Genomic DNA, 19,734 nt, shown 5'->3' on the forward strand with positions numbered 1-19,734 from the left:
GCATCTCCACCGGCGCCGTCAGTCCCCGTCGCCCAAGCGCTCGAGGAGAGGAGCTCCTCGAGCACCTGCGCCTGCGACCGTCGTCCTCTGTGCCCAGCAGGAGCCCCGCGCCGCTCGTTCCCTCCGTTTGGCCGGAGTTCGTCGGAGCCCCAGCAGCTGCGCCGCCCTGTAGCTTCGCCTCCCGCAACCCCGCGGCGTCGCCTCGCCCTTGTCCCGCGTTCCCTCTGCCAGCCCTGTGCTGCTGCTTGCATCCGCCAAGGCCATCTTCAGATTTTCACCAAGTCCGTGACTGCATCCGGTGTGCCTTTTTTTTGTCAAGTCCGACTACACGGGTACGACTACATCCGAGGTGGATTTCGTCAAGTACCCCTTCGGATCGCCAAGTTCATCTACGAAAACATGTACCATCTACCGCCGCCCGAACTTCTACGAACGGTGTACCACGACGAACATGTACGGCTACATGATGACCCGCCAAGACCTCGAACCACTACCATCGCGAGAACAACTACTTCCTCTACCGACACCGTGTACAACCACTTCCGACGACGTCCCGTGAACGCCTACTTCCTCTACACCGCTCCGAATGTGAACCGTCTCGTTTGAACGCTTCGAAGGTACAACCCGAAACGACCATCGTGGACCGAATGCATGTGTTGAATGAGATGCTCGAGTTTTGCACCGTGATCGAATCGTCCTTGCGATGCCCCTCTTTTGCCGTGCCACCATCCCGTGGGAACCCGGAAGTCGGGATCACCCCACGATCTTGCATGACTCGCTCACGTCACGCCTCCTTTTGCACCGGTATCTCTGTGAGCTACCGGAACCGATATGTTGCCGTGGCATCATTTTCGGATATGTTGCCGTGGCACCATTTTTGTTTCACCGCCGTGGCACCTTTTTCCTTCCGCCATGGTGACAAATGCTTCATAACATGCTCATGTCAACATTTTCATAAAATTGCATAAAACTTGTATATGTCATCCGCATCATGATAACAACATTTAAAATGTTTAAAATTGTTGCTTGCTTTAAATTGCTAAATGATATGGGGATTCTCTGGATTTGTTGTTTTTATATCCGGCCCCATTTAAATTGTTTAGATGGTATAGTTTATATTATGCTTCACCTCTTGCCATGTTTAACAACAGTTAATATTGTTGGGTAGCTTAAACGAGAGATAACTAAATAATTGATGTGGTGTTCCGTCAACATGCACCTCGTTGCATATTGAGCTCCACTTAACTTGTAGTATTGTTTGTTGCACTTTGCCATGCCATGCCTCATTAAACCGGACATGCATCATACGTGTTTGTGCAACATGACTTGTTTATGCTTGTGTGTTTACTATGTTGTTTGTTTCTTTCCGGGTTGCTTCTCTCGTTAGCTTCGGTTTCGTTCCGGAGTTGTGAGGATTTGTTCGTCTACGACCGTTTGTCTTCTTCTTGGATTCGTTCTTCTTCCTTGCGGGATCTCAGGCAAGATGACCATACCCTCGAAATCACTACTATCTTTGCTATGCTAGTTTGCTCGCTCTTTTGCTTTGCCAATGCTACGATGCCTACCATTTGCTTGTCAGCCTCCCAAATTGCCATGTCAAACCTCTAACCCACCATGTCCTAGCAAACCGTTGATTGGCTATGTTACCGCTTTGCTCAGCCCCTCTTATAGCGTTGTTAGTTGCAGGTGAAGATTGAAGTTTGTTCCTGGTTGGAACATGGAGATGTTGTTCCTTGTTGGAACATGTTTACTTGTTGGGATATCACAATATATCTTACTTAATTAATGCATCTATATACTTGGTAAAGGGTGGAAGGCTCGGCCTTATGCCTGGTGTTTTGTTCCACTCTTGCCGCCCTAGTTTCCGTCATATCGGTGTTATGTTCCCGGATTTTGCGTCCCTTACGCGGTTGGGCTATAATGGGAACCCCTTGACAGTTCGCCTTAAGTAAAGCTCTTCCAGCAATGCCCAACCTTGGTTTTACCATTTGCCACCTAGCCTTTTCTTTCCCTTGGGTTCTGCAGACTCAAGGGTCATCTTATTTAACCCCCCCGGGCCAGTGCTCCTCTGAGTGTTGGTCCGAACTGGGCAGCCTACGGGGCCACCTCGGGGAAACTTGAGGGTTGGTTTTACTCGTAGCTTGACCTATCTGAGTGTGCCCTGAGAAAGAGATATGTGCAGCTCCTATCGGGATTTGTCGGCACATTCGGGCGGTGTTGCTGGTTTAGTTTTACCCTGTCGAAATGTCTTGTTGTACCGGGATACCGAGTCTGATCGGAGTGTCCCGGGTGGAGGTCTATTCCTTCGTTGACCGTGAGAGCTTGTCATGGGCTAAGTTGGGACACCCCTGCAGGGATTTGAACTTTCGAAAGCCGTGCCCGCGGTTATGGGCAGATGGGAATTTGTTAACGTCCGGTTGTAGAAAACCCGAAGTTGACCTTATTTAAAATACATCAACCGCGTGTGTAACCGTGATGGTCTCTTCTCGGCGGAGTCCGGGAAGTGAACACGGTGTTGGAGTTATGCTTGACGTAGGTTGCTATAGGATCACTTCTTGATCATACTTTTATCGACCGTGCTTTGCCTTCTCTTCTCGCTCTCATTTGCGTATGTTAGCCACCATATATGCTAGTCGCTTGCTGCAGCTCCACCTCATTACTCCATCCTTCCTATAAGCTTAAATAGTCTTGATCTCGCGGGTGCGAGATTGCTGAGTCCCCGTGGCTCACAGATACTTCCAAAACCAGCTTGCAGGTGCCGATGAGTCCGTGCAGGTGACGCAACCAAGCTCAAGGAGGAGCTCGATGAAGATCTTGCCCTTTGTGTTATTTCGTTCTAGTTGATCAGTAGTGGAGCCCAGTTGGGGTCGATCGGGGACCTTTGTCGCATTTGGGGTTCTTCTTTTATTTTGGTTCCATAGTCGGACCTTGATTGTATCTGGATGATGTAATGCTTTATTCATGTAATTGTGTGAAGTGGCGATTGTAAGCCAACTATGTATCTTTTTCCCTTATCTATTACATGGGTTGTGTGAAGATTACCTCACTTGCGACATTGCTTTCAATGCGGTTATGCCTCTAAGTCGTGCTTCGACACGTGGGAGATATAGCCGCATCGAGGGCGTTACAAGTTGGTATTAGAGCCTTCCCCGACCTTAGGAGCCCCCACTGATTGATCGTTTTTAGCGGCCGTGTTGTGTCTAGAAAAATGTTTTGAGTCCTTTAGGAATTATATATCGGAGAGTTTAGGAATTCTTTTTACTCCCCAGTCCCTTCTTCGCTCTGGTGAGGCATCATGACGTAGAGTTTTGACTCTTCTCTTCTCAAATTTCACTAAAAAAAATTTAGGATCACGCGGGTATCTTGGAATCGTTCCGATGGTTTTATGATGAGAACATTGTCTTGGTGCCTCCTGTCAGGGGTTTAGTGGAAGTGTCCCGGGGAGTTGAGCTCTGAGGTGTTGTCGTCATAATTTTATCGTTGCAGTTCTGGAATACCTGAGTTTAGTACGCCGACATCGAAAATCTCTTTTATGCAGTTGTTGGTGAGATAACCCCGATAACCCAGTACTGAGGTGAGTACGGGAGTATTGCCATAACTTGTATAACGGATGCTTTTCGAAGGTTGAGGTAGATGATTTCCGAAGGTTTCTTGGTTATGTGTTGAAGGATGGATACAGCTGGATGTAGGATTTGCTAGTTTGGGTGAGATATTATGCTTCCCCTGTATCCCCAACACCTGATTGCATAACCGGAAAATTTCGGGAGTTTCATAGGTGGGAATTCAAGTAGCTCTTAGGATATCTTTCCGACGGATGTAGGATATGAAATTGGGGTTCGACGTCTAGTGGTCCGCCTATTCACGGTTGGTTTTACAGTGGTCTCGTTGTGTCTTAAAGAGTCCTTGGCTATGCCGACTCGGGGACGCTTCGTATGTCATGTGCACTGCCTTGTACATGATGGTGCTGTACGATCGAGCCCGTGTAGGCCCCACCACGAAAACTTCGGACGAAATCTCTATCATATGTTTGTTCTGGCTTATTCCGCAAGCCAATCCTTGGTTTTGTTTTGAGTTGTGGTATTCGAGTTGCTTCGAAGTCAAATGTTGAATCCATACCTTTCCTAAATGGTGTTCTCATATTGCTATGTGAATACTAATCCTTCTTGATCATCGAGTTTGTCATGTCAATTCTTTCCAACCGGCGTGCTTCTTCAAGTGGATTCGATCATTTCAACTTCCGCAAGATCAATTATCACTTCTTCTCAACGGTGTTTGTTTCATCCGTCTCCAAGTTGCCTTTGTTTTTCCCGCCCTCCCACCCTTTTTCTTCAAGGACTCTTATACATTTCAATCAAGTATCCATTTATTCATGTGAAGTCTCTCCATTCTTTTCCTTCAATGTTCTTATCCGGTGATTCTCATGAAGTTTCTAACGGAGCTTCAAGTTCGTCATTCTTCTTTCTTTTCTTCTCCGGTGGATTCAAGTCAAGATTTGTCGATTATATCTCCTTTTCTCGTTTCAAATACCTTCTCTTGACGATGCTCCTCATATTCATTCACTTCTCGCTATTTGTTATTCCGGAGTGCTCAAGATATCTCGAAGATTCGTGTTTCCACTCTGCATTCGTTCAAGCTCTTTCGAGATTGGTATCTCATTCAAGTCATTTAATTCAACCGGTGCAACATCTCTTTTAAATCTTTTCAACGGTGTTCTTTTGAGTGGGCCCTAACCCACAGGTCTTTTTCCAGGATCTTACCTGACTCTTCTTATTTTCCCGGCGTTACTCTCAAATTCTTTCCAAGTTTGACGTAAGAATGATCATTAGTCAAATGCTTTTCTCCAAGATCATTCAAATTCTTTTCATAGTTGGCTCAACCTCTTCGCTTTTGATTCTTACGGTGTGCCTCAATAATTCTTGCTGGTGTTTCTCGTTGTCATTCTCATCATTTGAAGACCGAAGAAGAGTTCCTCTTAAATCTTGCCCGTTCTTCCAGAGATTCATGGTTCTAGCGTTATGCCATCCTCTCATAATTGTTTTCGATTGTGAGAATTCTTTTCAACTATCCGGAGCAAATTCAAGAGTCTTCTCAATTTCTTATCCGGAATCCATCTTTTCAAATATTATCCATTCTCAGTTTTCAGCTCACGTTCTTCAATTTTACCGATGCTTCGTGCAAGTGATCTTTAATCGGCTCGTGATCTCGTCGTTCTCATGTATCTAAATCCTCTCAAGCATCTTCATTCATTTGCAAATTCTTCCCAGTGTCTTCCTTATATTTTCTTTGTTCATTTTTAATTCTTACCGTGGTTCTTTCAAGATCTCTCTTCCTTGTTCATCATATCAATTCATTTGTTGTTCCAATCCTACTGGTGGTTCGTTCAAGAGTTTTCTTCCTTCGTGTATCATATCTATGCATTCGTACTTTGTAAATTCTACCGGTGGATCGTTGAAGACTTTCTCAAGTTTGCGCAATATCTATCTTAATCCTTTCTACGAGAATAAGTAGTATGCCAAATCCGTTGATTGTCATCAATTTAAATGGTGAAGGATAAGCATAATGTAATTCTTATTCTTGTTTCACCCAAGATATTAATTCCTTATTCCGGAGGCCCATCAAATTCTCGGTTTCACTTGATTCATTTTGTGTTCCCGGAGTCTCAAGCTCTGGCAATTATATCACCACGGAGATTCATCTAAATCATTACAAGGTTTCACCTTGTGTTTTCAACTTCTTTTTCCTTCCATTGGATCATCCTTTTATTACCGGAGTTCTTCATGGAGGCTCTACATGGTGGTTCGTCAAGGATTCTTTTCGTTCTTCAATTGTTCTTCAAGATTTCTCTCGAAGTTATGACCCGCCAAGCTATACTCAAAAAATTAAACATGGTGCTCAACACATGTTTTGTTTTGAGGAGTTCAAGTATTCTTCTTCTTGCATCCGAAGTGCAATTCTTCCTACCTTATCTTTTGAGGTGGTGTTATGTCACTCTTGACAATTTCCTTCATGTTTCATGATTCATATGTTGTCAAAAATGAGGTATTTTAAATCCATATCTCTTCGTTGGAGTTATCTTGTGTCATATTTCACCTAAAGCCTTCCCTAAGGAATGTTGTATTGTGGTGCTTATCAATGATCCAAGTTTTCTCCTATCCTCTCGGCAAAAGCAGTTTTCATCTATTCGTTGATCTCAAGCAAGCAATTGTTTCAGTTAGTGGCAGGTTGTCACCTCATAGTTTTGAGATGTTTTCCATAAGCCCACTACAAGCTTATTCGTTTCGTTGTTGGTTTTCCAACAACCCCGTTGTAACCTTCTTGGAAGGGTGCTTTCCAAGCTCATTTGTGGCAGAAGTTGGCATTTTCTTCTCCATTCGGTTATTCCAATGATTTATCTTCTATTCTTTCTTCCGGAGGCATTGTGATGTTGCTCTTTTCACTCATCATCTCGAATTGGGAGGATCATGTTCTTTTCGTGCTTATCCATTTAACCGGAGTGGTGCATCCTCTTTTCAAGTTCTTTTCATCTTATCAAGTCATGCGTCTCTTTTAAACTGGAGTGCTGTCCGATTTTGATCTTCCTTGTTTCTTGTTTATCTCATTTCAACCAGAGTGATTTCAATTCCTTCTTGTCCATTGTACTCGTCATTCATAACTTTGCAACCTCCAAGGTTCACATGGTGTTCCTTGTTTCTCTTTTCTACTGCAGTGCTCTCAATTGTGTTCAACTCTGTTATGTCCTTTCTTTCAACTTTTCAACCTCTCAAGGTTCTTTGGTTTCACCCTTTTGTCGAAGAAGCAATTTGGTTTACCTCTTCTCTTTCTCTTCCGTTTTCTCTCCGGTGCCATTCTAGATCTCGGGACGAGATCCTCTCGTAGTGGTGGAGTGTTGTGACGCCCCGAGACCGACGCTCCAGAAGACTTCCAGCGACTCCGAGTTTCGTCGTGTGATTTGTTTTGTTTGTTGCATCATTTGCATTGCATCATGCCATCATGTCATTTATTTTTTTTAAAAACTCATCTAAATAAATTGCATAGATCTTTTGATCTATTTAAACCGAGGGAACTCACATGGTGACTTCTCTTTATAACATACCCTCCCGATATTTAGGGAGCTATATTATAAAATATTCCATTGTTTCGGAAATCACCATAACACACTTGCAAATAATTCTCAATGCCTTTATTATCTTAATTCTTGATCTCCAACTCTTGCCCATAAATTATTTCATCATTTTCCGAAGCTTCCCCAAAAAATCACAACATTTTTGGACCTTCCTTTTACCTAGTCCTAGTTCAAACCTATTGAATTAAATTCAAATGATTTTGAATTTAATCTTGCAATCTTGCTCACTTCTATTTTCTTGGGACTAGCGCATTTTTGTGAGTCCAAGAATATTATTTGCATGAACTAATTCTTTGCCTATCCTTCTCTTTCTTTTCTTTCTCTTTTTCTGTGTTGTTTTAAATGGGAAAATGAGAGAGAGAAGAGAGAGTGCAGCCTGTAGCCCAGCCGGCCTCTAAGCCCAAGGCCCAGCCGCCCCCACCTTTCCCCGTAACCCTAGCCCGAACCACTCTCCCTCCCATCGATCCCCATCTCTTCCTCTGGCCGCCGCACTCATCTCTCTCCCTCGATCCCCCTCCTCTTTTCTTCCTCGTCGCGCCGAACCAGGGAGACGCCGCCCCCGCGCCCTGTCTTCCTCCTCGCCCTGCGCGCCCGACGCCGCCCCGCGTCCTCAACTCCGGCGGCCACGTGCCCCTCCTCGACCTCGCCGCCGACAGCAGCAGCTGCTGCACCCTCGCGCCGAGCGCCGCCCCTTCGCGCCCCTCTGTCGTTCGCCTCGGGCTCCTCCGACCTTCCTCGCGCCCGATCTGCTCCAAACCGCGCCACCGGCCAAGTTCCTCGATCTCCGCGTCGTCCCGGAGTCCCTCGACCCACCGACCAGAGCCGCCTCCTCCCTCACCTGCGGCCTCCTCCTCGTTGCCTCCGCGCCACCAGCCAGCCACCGGAGCCGCCGCCGCCGGATCTGGCTGTGCCTCGCCAGGGTCCTCCCCTGCCGCGCCTCGGTCCCTGCCTCGACCTCCTTTGCAAGTCCCTCGCCGAGTCCTGTGCCCAGCCTCCGCGTCGCCGGAGCCCTATGCAGCTGCGCTGCCTGCCTGCCTGCATCTCCACCGGCGCCGTCAGTCCCCGTCGCCCGAGCGCTCGAGGAGAGGAGCTCCTCGAGCACCTGCGCCTGCGACGGTCGTCCTCTGTGCCCAGCAGGAGCCCCGCGCCGCTCGTTCCCTCCGTTTGGCCGGAGTTCGTCGGAGCCCCAGCAGCTGCGCCGCCCTGTAGCTTCGCCTCCCGCAACCCCGCGGCGTCGCCTCGCCCTTGTCCCGCATTGCCTCTGCCAGCCCTGTGCTGCTGCTTGCATCCGCCAAGGCCATCTTCAGATTTTCACCAAGTCCGTGACTGCATGCGGTGTGCCTTTTTTTGTCAAGTCCGACTACACGGGTACGACTACATCCGAGGTGGATTTCGTCAAGTACCCCTTCGGATCGCCAAGTTCATCTACGAAAACATGTACCATCTACCGCCGCCCGAACTTCTATGAACGGTGTACCACGACGAACATGTACGGCTACATGATGACCCGCCAAGACCTCGAACCACTACCATCGCGAGAACAACTACTTCCTCTACCGACGCCGTGTACAACCACTTCCGACGACGTCCCGTGAACGCCTACTTCCTCTACACCGCTCCGAATGCGAACCGTCTCGTTTGAACGCTTCGAAGGTATAACCCGAAACGACCGTCGTGGACCGAATGCATGTGTTGAATGAGATGCTCGAGTTTTGCACCGTGATCGAATCGTCCTTGCGATGCCCCTCTTTTGCCGTGCCACCATCCCGTGGGAACCCGGAAGTCGGGATCACCCCACGATCTTGCATGACTCGCTCACGTCACGCCTCCTTTTGCACCGGTATCTCTGTGAGCTACCGGAACCGATATGTTGCCGTGGCATCATTTTCGGATATGTTGCCGTGGCACCATTTTTGTTTCACCGCCGTGGCACCTTTTTCCTTCCGCCATGGTGACAAATGCTTCATAACATGCTCATGTCAACATTTTCATAAAATTGCATAAAACTTGTATATGTCATCCGCATCATGATAACAACATTTAAAATGTTTAAAATTGTTGCTTGCTTTAAATTGCTAAATGATATGGGGATTCTCTGGATTTGTTGTTTTTATATCCGGCCCCATTTAAATTGTTTAGAAGGTATAGTTTATATTATGCTTCACCTCTTGCCATGTTTAACAACAGTTAATATTGTTGGGTAGCTTAAACGAGAGATAACTAAATAATTGATGTGGTGTTCCGTCAACATGCACCTCGTTGCATATTGAGCTCCACTTAACTTGTAGTATTGTTTGTTGCACTTTGCCATGCCATGCCTCATTAAACCGGACATGCATCATACGTGTTTGTGCATCATGACTTGTTTATGCTTGTGTGTTTACAAAGTTGTTTGTTTCTTTCCGGGTTGCTTCTCTCGTTAGCTTCGGTTTCGTTCCGGAGTTGTGAGGATTTGTTCGTCTACGACCGTTTGTCTTCTTCTTGGATTCGTTCTTCTTCCTTGCGAGATCTCAGGCAAGATGACCATACCCTCGAAATCACTACTATCTTTGCTATGCTAGTTTGCTCGCTCTTTTGCTTTGCCAATGCTATGATGCCTACCATTTGCTTGTCAGCCTCCCAAATTGCCATGTCAAACCTCTAACCCACCATGTCCTAGCAAACCGTTGATTGGCTATGTTACCGCTTTGCTCAGCCCCTCTTATAGCGTTGTTAGTTGCAGGTGAAGATTGAAGTTTGTTCCTGGTTGGAACATGGAGATGTTGTTCCTTGTTGGAACATGTTTACTTGTTGGGATATCACAATATATCTTACTTAATTAATGCATCTATATACTTGGTAAAGGGTGGAAGGCTCGGCCTTATGCCTGGTGTTTTGTTCCACTCTTGCTGCCCTAGTTTCCGTCATATCGGTGTTATGTTCCCGGATTTTGCGTCCCTTACGCGGTTGGGCTATAATGGGAACCCCTTGACAGTTCGCCTTAACTAAAGCTCTTCCAGCAATGCCCAACCTTGGTTTTACCATTTGCCACCTAGCCTTTTCTTTCCCTTGGGTTCTGCAGACTCAAGGGTCATCTTATTTAACCCCCCCTCCCCCCGGGCCAGTGCTCCTCTGAGTGTTGGTCCGAACTGGGCAGCCTGCGGGGCCACCTCGAGGAAACTTGAGGGTTGGTTTTACTCGTAGCTTGACCTATCTGAGTGTGCCCTGAGAAAGAGATATGTGCAGCTCCTATCGGGATTTGTCGGCACATTCGGGCGGTGTTGCTGGTTTAGTTTTACCCTGTCGAAATGTCTTGTTGTACCGAGATACCGAGTCTGATCGGAGTGTCTCGGGTGGAGGTCTATTCCTTCGTTGACCGTGAGAGCTCGTCATGGGCTAAGTTGGGACACCCCTGCAGGGATTTGAACTTTCGAAAGCCGTGCCCACGGTTATGGGCAGATGGGAATTTGTTAACGTCCGGTTGTAGAAAACCCGAAGTTGACCTTAATTAAAATACATCAACCGTGTGTGTAACCGTGATGGTCTCTTTCCGGCGGAGTCCGGGAAGTGAACGCGGTGTTGGAGTTATGCTTGACGTAGGTTGCTATAGGATCACTTCTTGATCATACTTTTATCGACCGTGCTTTGCCTTCTCTTCTCGCTCTCATTTGCGTATGTTAGCCACCATATATGCTAGTCGCTTGCTGCAGCTCCACCTCATTACTCCATCCTTCCTATAAGCTTAAATAGTCTTGATCTCGCGGGTGCGAGATTGCTGAGTCCCCGTGGCTCACAGATACTTCCAAAACCAGCTTGCAGGTGCCGATGAGTCCGTGCAGGTGACGCAACCAAGCTCAAGGAGGAGCTCGATGAAGATCTTGCCCTTTGTGTTATTTCGTTCTAGTTGATCAGTAGTGGAGCCCAGTTGGGGTCGATCGGGGACCTTTGTCGCATTTGGGGTTCTTCTTTTATTTTGGTTCCGTAGTCGGACCTTGATTGTATCTGGATGATGTAATGCTTTATTCATGTAATTGTGTGAAGTGGCGATTGTAAGCCAACTATGTATCTTTTCCCTTATGTATTACATGGGTTGTGTGAAGATTACCTCACTTGCGACATTGCTTTCAATGCGGTTATGCCTCTAAGTCGTGCTTCGACACGTGGGAGATATAGCCGCATCGAGGGCGTTACAGATACGCAGTGGGCCGGATGACCAAGAGTCGTCGCGGCAAGATCTACATCAACGACGAAGGTTGGGGCCCTGACACCGGCTCAATTGAGTACGGGTACCGGGTCCCCTTTGCAGGAATCCACGTCTTCATCGGCCGGATTGGTGAGCCGGGACCTGAGCCGGAAAACTGCACCGACCTCGTCGAGACGGCTCAGCGTGCGAAACCCGCCCGGGCTCAACCCGGCATGAAGCGTGTTTTTGTGGACGATATCCACAGAGAAGAACTTTCTAAAGGACCTGAAGATGGTGGTGAGACGGCCGTCCTCTCCGACGGTGATTCATCCGTCGGTTCAACAGATTCGCTGTATCAAGTGCAAGATGGCGTGCTCGGGGGCTGTTCCGATGGCTCTAGTATTCCGGACCCCTATGAGTCGCCAAACTAGGCAGGAGTTTTTATGGTTGGAACTCAACCCGGCCAAAATTCTCCATCCACTGCTGCAATAACGTCCGGAATAGGAGCGGCCGGGGTAGGAGACCCTATGCGCCCGCCGGATCAAGTACTGATAGATCTCATGGATATGCTTACGGCCCTATTAACCGCCACGGTTATTCCCGCGAATAAATATGAGCATGACGCAGAGGTGGCGCGGGTGCGCGAGGAAATAGCTCGGGTAAGGAGGCCTTAGCAACTGAGGATACCAGGTTAGCCACGAGATGGGCGGCTTTGGATGCACGGGCGCAGCAGCTTCAGTCAGAGGCTTTCCAGCTTACGATGAGCCTGAACGCATCTAATGAGGTGATGAGAAGGAGGCACCAGAAAACTCAATCCCATTTGCCTATAACTTACGACCCTCAGGTTCTTTTTGCTACAGCTGGAGCCGGCCCAAGTAACCCACCAGATGCAAATCAGTTTATGACAGCCGGAATAGGAGGACCGACTCAGCCTCGGGAGATGGTACCTCCTCATGGGAACATGGCGCCGCCTCGTTACGTGTTGATACCGCTGGGTCACTTTTCCAACCCCATGGAGAACTTAATCGCAGCATCAGCGCGTCTGGCGGCTCTCCCAGTGGACGGTGATGATCCGACAGCGGTGGAGACCCGGAGGATCAGAGAATTTGTCCAGATGGCCTTGGCTCAGCAAGAGACTTATTGTTATAGCCGGGACAGGATTCATTCAACTCCTCCGCCTTGGTTAGCACCACCTCGCCAAAACCAGAGTCCGAGTTACAGCAGGCACATGGAGTCAGAAGCTTTATCAAGCAACGCCCAGCGCTGGAACCAGCCCGGTGGCTATAACCCGGTACAAGATCGGGTACGTCAGGAGAACGAGCGGGCGGCTCAGCTAGCGGCTCAACAGACGGCTCATCAAGATTTCCCAGAGTATCCGATGGCTTCCGTTGAGACGGGAGTGGCCACTAGAACCGGCGTGTTCCTTCTTTGGTGCCGGCTCTGCGTAATGTACGCCTTCCCAAGGACTTCAAGGGACCTCGAAAGGTGCCGAATTACACGGCCGACTTACAGCCTGGAGCGTTGATCGAGAGCTATGAGACGGCCATGGAGCTGTTGGAGGTCAGCGATGCAGTAATGGCTAAGTACTTCACCATGATGTTAGATGGAACGGCCCGGTCATGGTTAAAGGGCTTGCCCCCCAATTCCATTGATTCGTGGGCAGAGCTAAAAGCCCGTTTCCTCCATAACTTCAAGGACACTTGCAAGCAATCCATGTCGATTGTGGATTTGACAAATTGTAAGCAGGAGGAGGGTGAGTCCATGACTCACTAGGTACGCTGGGTTAAGGAGATAATACATTCATCTGACAAGATGGATGCTGGCTATGCAGCCCTTATGTTGGAAAAGAATTGTCGCTTTGAGCCGCTGAGACAGAAGCTGGGGCGCCTTAAGCGTGATTGCAACGATATGGGTATGCTAATGGCCGCTTTAGTCAAATATGCCGACTCTGATAGTACCAAGGACCACGCGTTTGATGAGGAAAAGACAGGGGAGGGAAAGAAGAACGGCAAAGGAAAGGGACAGCAGCATAACCCGATGAATCAAGGGGGCAACAAGCATAAGGCCGAGGGTAACCCTGAGTTTGTAGCCAATGCCAATGCACAGGATAACAATAAAAGACGTAAGGGCAAACTGCCCCGATATGGCGGGTCAGGCCCATCTCTTGAGCAACTACTCAATGAGCCGTGCCCAAAACACGGCACCCGGGAACGACCTGCCACCCACTTATGGAAAGATTGTGCGATCATGAAGCCTTTTAAGAATTCCAACACATTTGGTGGCAATCATGGGTCGGGCGGCGGCTCAGGAGCTGGCGGTTTTCCTGGCCCGGGTGGCGGTTCAAGTTCTGGCTTTCAGGGACGTCAGGGCGGTTATAATCAGCAGCAATCTGGTCAAGCAGAACAACAACAGCAGCAGTTGGGTTATCAAAGCCATCCGAAGCAGCTCAATAGTGGGCAGTATCACGTGTTTACCACTATCTTGTGCAAACGTGACCAGAAGGTTCATAAGAGGGCTGTAAATTCTATTGAGCCGGCGGTTCCTCATTATTTGAGGTGGTCAGAACAGCCCATTGTGTGGAGCAGGGAAGATCACCCCATCCGGGTTGATAATCCGGGTCCGTTAGCCTTGGTTGTAGCGCCTCAGGTTGGTGGATATAAATTCACTAAGGTACCCATGGACGGGGGTAGCAGCATCAATATCCTCTATTATGAGACCTTTCAACGCATGGGGTTAACTGATAAGAATTTGAAGACGTCCAACACTGTTTTTCATGGAGTGGTCCCTGGTAAGTTGGCGTACCAAGTTGGCAAGATTGAACTGGAAGTGGCTTTTGGAGATGAGTATTACTCCAGAGCTGAAAAGTTAACCTTTGAGGTGGTCAAAATCAGGAGTCCATATCATGCTCTGTTTGGACGGTCGGCTTATGCCAAGTTCATGGCACGGCCGTGCTATGTTTACCTGCAGCTTAAGATGCCGGGTCACAAGGGTACCATCATCGTGCATGGAAGTCGAAAGGTAGCCCTGGAATGTGAGGAGGGTGACGCGGCTTATGCTGAGTCTGTTTGCGCATCGGAGGAACTGAAGTTTTATGAAAACAATGTTGACCCGGTAGATATGACCTCTCTAAAGAAGCCAACCACCGAGCATGACCCGGCAATGAAGTTTAAGTCGGTTGCTGAAACTAAGCTTGTGGATTTCGATCCGGGTGATTCATCTAAGTAGTTCAGCATTAGTGCCAATTTGGATCCTAAATAGGAAAGAGCACTCATCGAGTTCATCTGTGAGAACCAGGACATCTTTGCATGGAAACCTTCTGACATGCCAGGTGTACCGAGAGAACTCGCTGAGCACACTCTCAATATTGATCCAAAGTATAAGCCAGTCAGGCAGTTTCTTCGATGGTTCAACAAAGAGAGGCTTGAAAGCTATTGGAGAGGAAGTCGCCCGGCTCTTAGCAGCTGGGTTTATTGTTGAAGTTTTTCACCCGGAGTGGTTGGCTAACCCGGTGCTCGTGCTCAAAAAGAACGGCACCTGGCGGATGTGTGTGGATTACACGGACTTAAATAAGGCTTGTCCGGCTGATCCCTTTGCTCTCCCCCGTATTGACCAAATCATTAATGCTACGGTGGGTTGTGAGCGTTTAAGCTTTTTGGATGCTTACTCTGGTTATCATCAGATCAAGATGGCGGTTAAGGACCAGGAGAAGACGGCTTTCATCACTCCGTTTGGAGACTTCTGTTATGTATCTATGCCATTTGGGCTCAAGAGTGCTCAGGCGATTTATCAGCGATGTGTACAGAACTGTCTCCACAATCAAATTGGGCGCAATGTTCATGCTTATGTGGATTATATCGTGGTGAAGTCCAGAGAGAAGGAAACTTGATATCTGACCTGAAGGAGACCTTTGATAATCTCCGGGTTTATAAAATGATGCTTAACCCGGAAAAGTGTGTATTTGGTGTACCTGCAGGCAAGCTCTTGGGTTTCTTGGTTTCAAACAGAGGCATTGAAGCTAATCCGGAGAAGATCAAGGCAATTACCTCTTTGCCTAAACCGGTGTGCATCAATGATGTTCAGCGACTGGCGGATCGTGTTGCTGCTTTAAGCCGGTTCATAAGCCGGTTAGGTGAGAAGGCCCTACCACTGTATCAGATGATGAAGAAAACAGACACCTTTGTCTGGAGTGATGCTGCTAACACTGCCTTTGAAGATTTAAAGAGGCAGTTGTCTGAGCCACTGGTCCTTGCGGCTCCCATTGATCAAGAGCCGCTGCTGTTATATGTGGCTGCTAACTCACGAGCCGTCAGTGTTGCCATCGTGGTGGAGCGTAAGGAGGCAGGCAAGGAGCATCTGGTTCAACGGCCGGTTTACTACATCAGCGAGGTGCTCATTGAGTCTAAACAAAGATATCCACATTGGCAGAAACTTGTTTATGGCGTGTTCATGGCAAACCGGAAGCTGAAGCAGTAATTCCAAAGTCATCCTATAACGGTGGTAAGTTCCGCCCCTTAGGGAGACATCATTCAGAACAGGGAGGCCACTGGACGAATCGCCAAGTGGGCTATTGAGCTTGGGCCCTATGGTTTGAAGTATATTCCCCGTACTGCTATTAAATCTCAAGCCTTGGTGGACTTTATCAATGATTGGACAGAGTTGCAGGCACCTGAGGAGAAGCCAGATAACACATATTGGACTATCCACTTTGATGGGTCCAGGCAGTTAGAAGGCTCAGGGGCTAGAGTCGTTTTAACTTCCCCTCGAGGTGAAAAATTTCATTATGTGCTCCGGCTTATGTTCCCCTGTACTAACAATGCAGCTGAGTACAAGGCCTTGCTCCATGGTCTCCGAATGGCCAAAGAGATGAATTTGAGCCGGGTAAGGTGCTTGGGCGACTCAGATCTCGTGGCACAACAGGTGTCAGGCAAGTGGGACTCCAAGGATCCCCTTATGGAGGCTTACCATCGTGAAGTAGATGTTGTGGCTGGACACTTCAAAGGTTACCAAGTAGAGCACATTGATCGAAGAAAGAATGAAGCAGCTGATGCGTTAAGCCGGTTGGGATCTCAGCGTAAGCCGGTGCTGCCTAACACTTTCTTGACGTCTTGCATAATCCTTCTATCAAGGTACCTACAGAGGAAGAACTAGCAGTACCAGACCCGGAGGCACAGCTGGTGGTTGCGCTTCACGTCATCCCGGATTGGACATTGCCATATCTGGCCTACATGACCCGGGGAGAGTTGCCTGAGGATGAGACCTTGGCGAGACAAATCATCAGGCAATCCAAGTCTATGACGAATGTTAATGGCGAGTTACATCACCTCAGTGTCACGGGGGCATTTCAACATTGTGTGTCGCCTGCGGAGGGTCAAGAGATACTTCGTGAGATCCATGAAGGAGATTGTGGCCATCATGCTGGCTCAAAATCTCTTGTGGCCAAGGCTTTCCGTCATGGTTTCTATTGGCTGACGGCTCATCCTGATGTAGAGGATCTAATCAGAAAGTGTGACGGATGTCAGAAATTCTCACGACGAGCTCATGTGCCGGCCCAAGAATTGAGGATGATTCTAATTACTTGGCCGTTCGCAGTCTGGGGGCTTGACATGGTTGGACCTTTCAAGAGGTCTAAGGATAAAAAGACACACCTCCTGGTGGCAGTGGATAAGTTTACAAAGTGGGTTGAGGCAGAGCCGGTCAGTAGGTGTGATGCAGCCACAACAGTTCGGTTCATCAAAAAGGTGATCTTTCGTTTTGGTTTTCCACACAGCATCATAACTGATAATGGAACTAATCTCTCCAAGGGTGCCATGGAAGAGTTCTGCCAACGAGAACATATCTGGCTTGATGTTTCGGCTGTTGCTCATCCTCAATCTAATGGTCAAGCAGAAAGGGCTAATCAGGAGATCCTGAAGGGTATCAAACCATGGCTCTTGGTCCCCTTATAGAGGACTCCGGGTTGTTGGGTGGAGGAGTTACCCTCTGTACTGTGGAGCATCAACACTACGCCTAACAGATCAACGGGTTACACACCTTTTTTCATGGTCTATGGAGCAGAGGCAGTCCTACCAAGTGACATCCGGCACGATTCACCCCGCGTGGCGGCTTACGCTGTGGCTGATAACGAAAAAGCTCGTCAGGATGCACTTGACTTGTTGGATGAGGAGTGAGACTTGGCAATAGCCCGCTCAGCGATTTACCAGCAAGACCTTCGTCGCCATCACAGCCACCAGGTTAGAAGCAGAACCTTTCAGGAAGGCGACTTAGTGTTCCGGCTCATCCAAGATCAGTCTGATATGCACAAGCTATCCCCTCCTTGGGAAGGACCCTTTGTTGTCAGCAAGAATCTGAACAACGGGTCATACTACCTCATCGATATTCGAGAGCACAAAGACTCATGTAAGTCGGAAGAGGAGACCCGCCGGCCCTGGAATATAGCCCATCTTCGGCCTTACTATACCTGAGCCACCGGCTCTCAAGATGCATATATTTTGACGATGCATATATTATATAAAGCAATAAAGCAGAACCTCTGTCCTTTTTTACCCTCAAAAATCTATATGTCCTTTTTATCAGATGGTGGAAACAACCAACAGGGAGCGGATTACATCTGAATCCGGTTTTCCCTTTGGTCTGGCTTATGATCACATCTGAATCTAGCCATGATCACTTGGGGGCTTCCTGTTCAAACATAGGTCGTATTCGAACCAAAGAGAACATAGTTGTCGATACCCACTTGATTGGCATACTGCCAAACCCACTTCGGGGCTTCTTGATCATATTTGAATCATAGCTTAACCCCTTTGGGTCTGACGTGGATCGTATTCGAATCAGCGTCATTAAACAACTTTTATGGTCACTTGGGGGCTTCCTGTTCAAACATAGGTCGTATTCGAACCAAAGAGAACATAGCTGTCGATACCCACTTGATTGGCATTGCCAAAGCCACTGGGGGCTATAGGATCATATCCGAATCTTAGCTTAACCCCTTTGGAACGGTTTACTGATCGTCTTCGAATCAGAAGCCTTTGAATGTTGTTGTTATCCATTATACTTCATAAGTTTAAATTACATGGCTATCTTGAGACCTTCTTGAAAGCACTATGAGATGGTTTTTTGTTATTCCGGCTTAAATTGATCACCCCAGGTTATTAAGTGATAGGTGAACATTATATGTTCCGGCCTTCAGGAGTTGAATTTACCAGCATGATGTAGGTCATATAAACAGGCGAGATCATCAAAAGGATCACAGGTATATGATTGTGATCCTAACCCGGCCTTTATATGATGTTTTGGTTTGCACTCTGGGTTATCAATACCTTATGTGACCCCGGATGCGATAAACCGCCAAGAGAAATTTTGCTTGTTTTTACAGGCAGGATAAGGCAAGCAAATTTGACATCAAGGAGATAAAAGATCAATATAAGCTGGAAGTATATATAGCGATGACGGCTTACGAAAGTATTAAGCGCCATAAACATGCGCAGAGGCATGACAAAATTGAAGAGGTTTTTTCTACCCTATTACAAGACTCCCCGAGTCTGAATAATGAAGCATTGTTTTGCAAAGTCATAAACGCCTGGTGTTTCACTCTTTTGGCGGGCTTGAATGCTTCGGGTTATCCTTCTCCGCTTCTTTGTCGGCTGCTTTGTCCTGGAAAGTTGACGAGGCCCAGTCAATGCCGCTCAAGGCTTCAAATTCGGCTTCATCATCTATTATACCGGCTGGGTCCACTTCAAGGGCAAAGGTATGCTTACGAGTTGGAGGGATCAGGCTGACATCATCAAAGGGAGGTGTTGGGATTCTCCGATTCTCATTGTTATAGCCCGGCTGATACTTGGTAAGATCAGTATCGTTCCCAATAAGAGTGGCCACGGGGCGTATAACTTTGACATAGGCGGTGAAGTCATGTCCATCAAATACGGTCCCATCTTCTTTAAGACTGGGGTATCCAAGAGCGAGGTCGGCCGGGTCTAGTTCCGGAATCCAGGCTTTCGCCCGGCTCAACGCAGCTATGGCCCCGGCTCTTGCGGACGCCCGCCTTAGATCTTGGATCCGTTGAGGTAGTGAAGCAAGCCGTTTCAATACGTCTTGTAGGAGGTGAGGAACGTCATCTGATAAAGCTACAACGGCCAGAGAATGTTGTGACCCGGTGTAGAGCTGCTCCACAAGAGTATAAACCGCCTTCAGCTTGATTAACATGTTCTGCTTGAGGTTTTTGCTCCTAGGGCCTGCATTATTGAACATAAGGTGGGTCAGAGCTGACAATTGAAGTAATCCTTGAAAGGAGGTTTGCAAGGTTTCAAGTCTATATGAGTAACTTACCAAAGATTGCTGAGACCATTTGAGATATCTGGCGTTTTAAGCCGGACAGCTCCGTTGTTACTTCTGCAAGTAATGCCTCTGCCGTCTCAGCCCAGGTCACCAGTGAAGCCTTTTCATCAGACCAGAT

This window comes from Triticum dicoccoides, chromosome 3B (assembly GCF_002162155.2).
Source record: "Triticum dicoccoides isolate Atlit2015 ecotype Zavitan chromosome 3B, WEW_v2.0, whole genome shotgun sequence".
NCBI lineage: Eukaryota > Viridiplantae > Streptophyta > Magnoliopsida > Poales > Poaceae > Triticum > Triticum dicoccoides.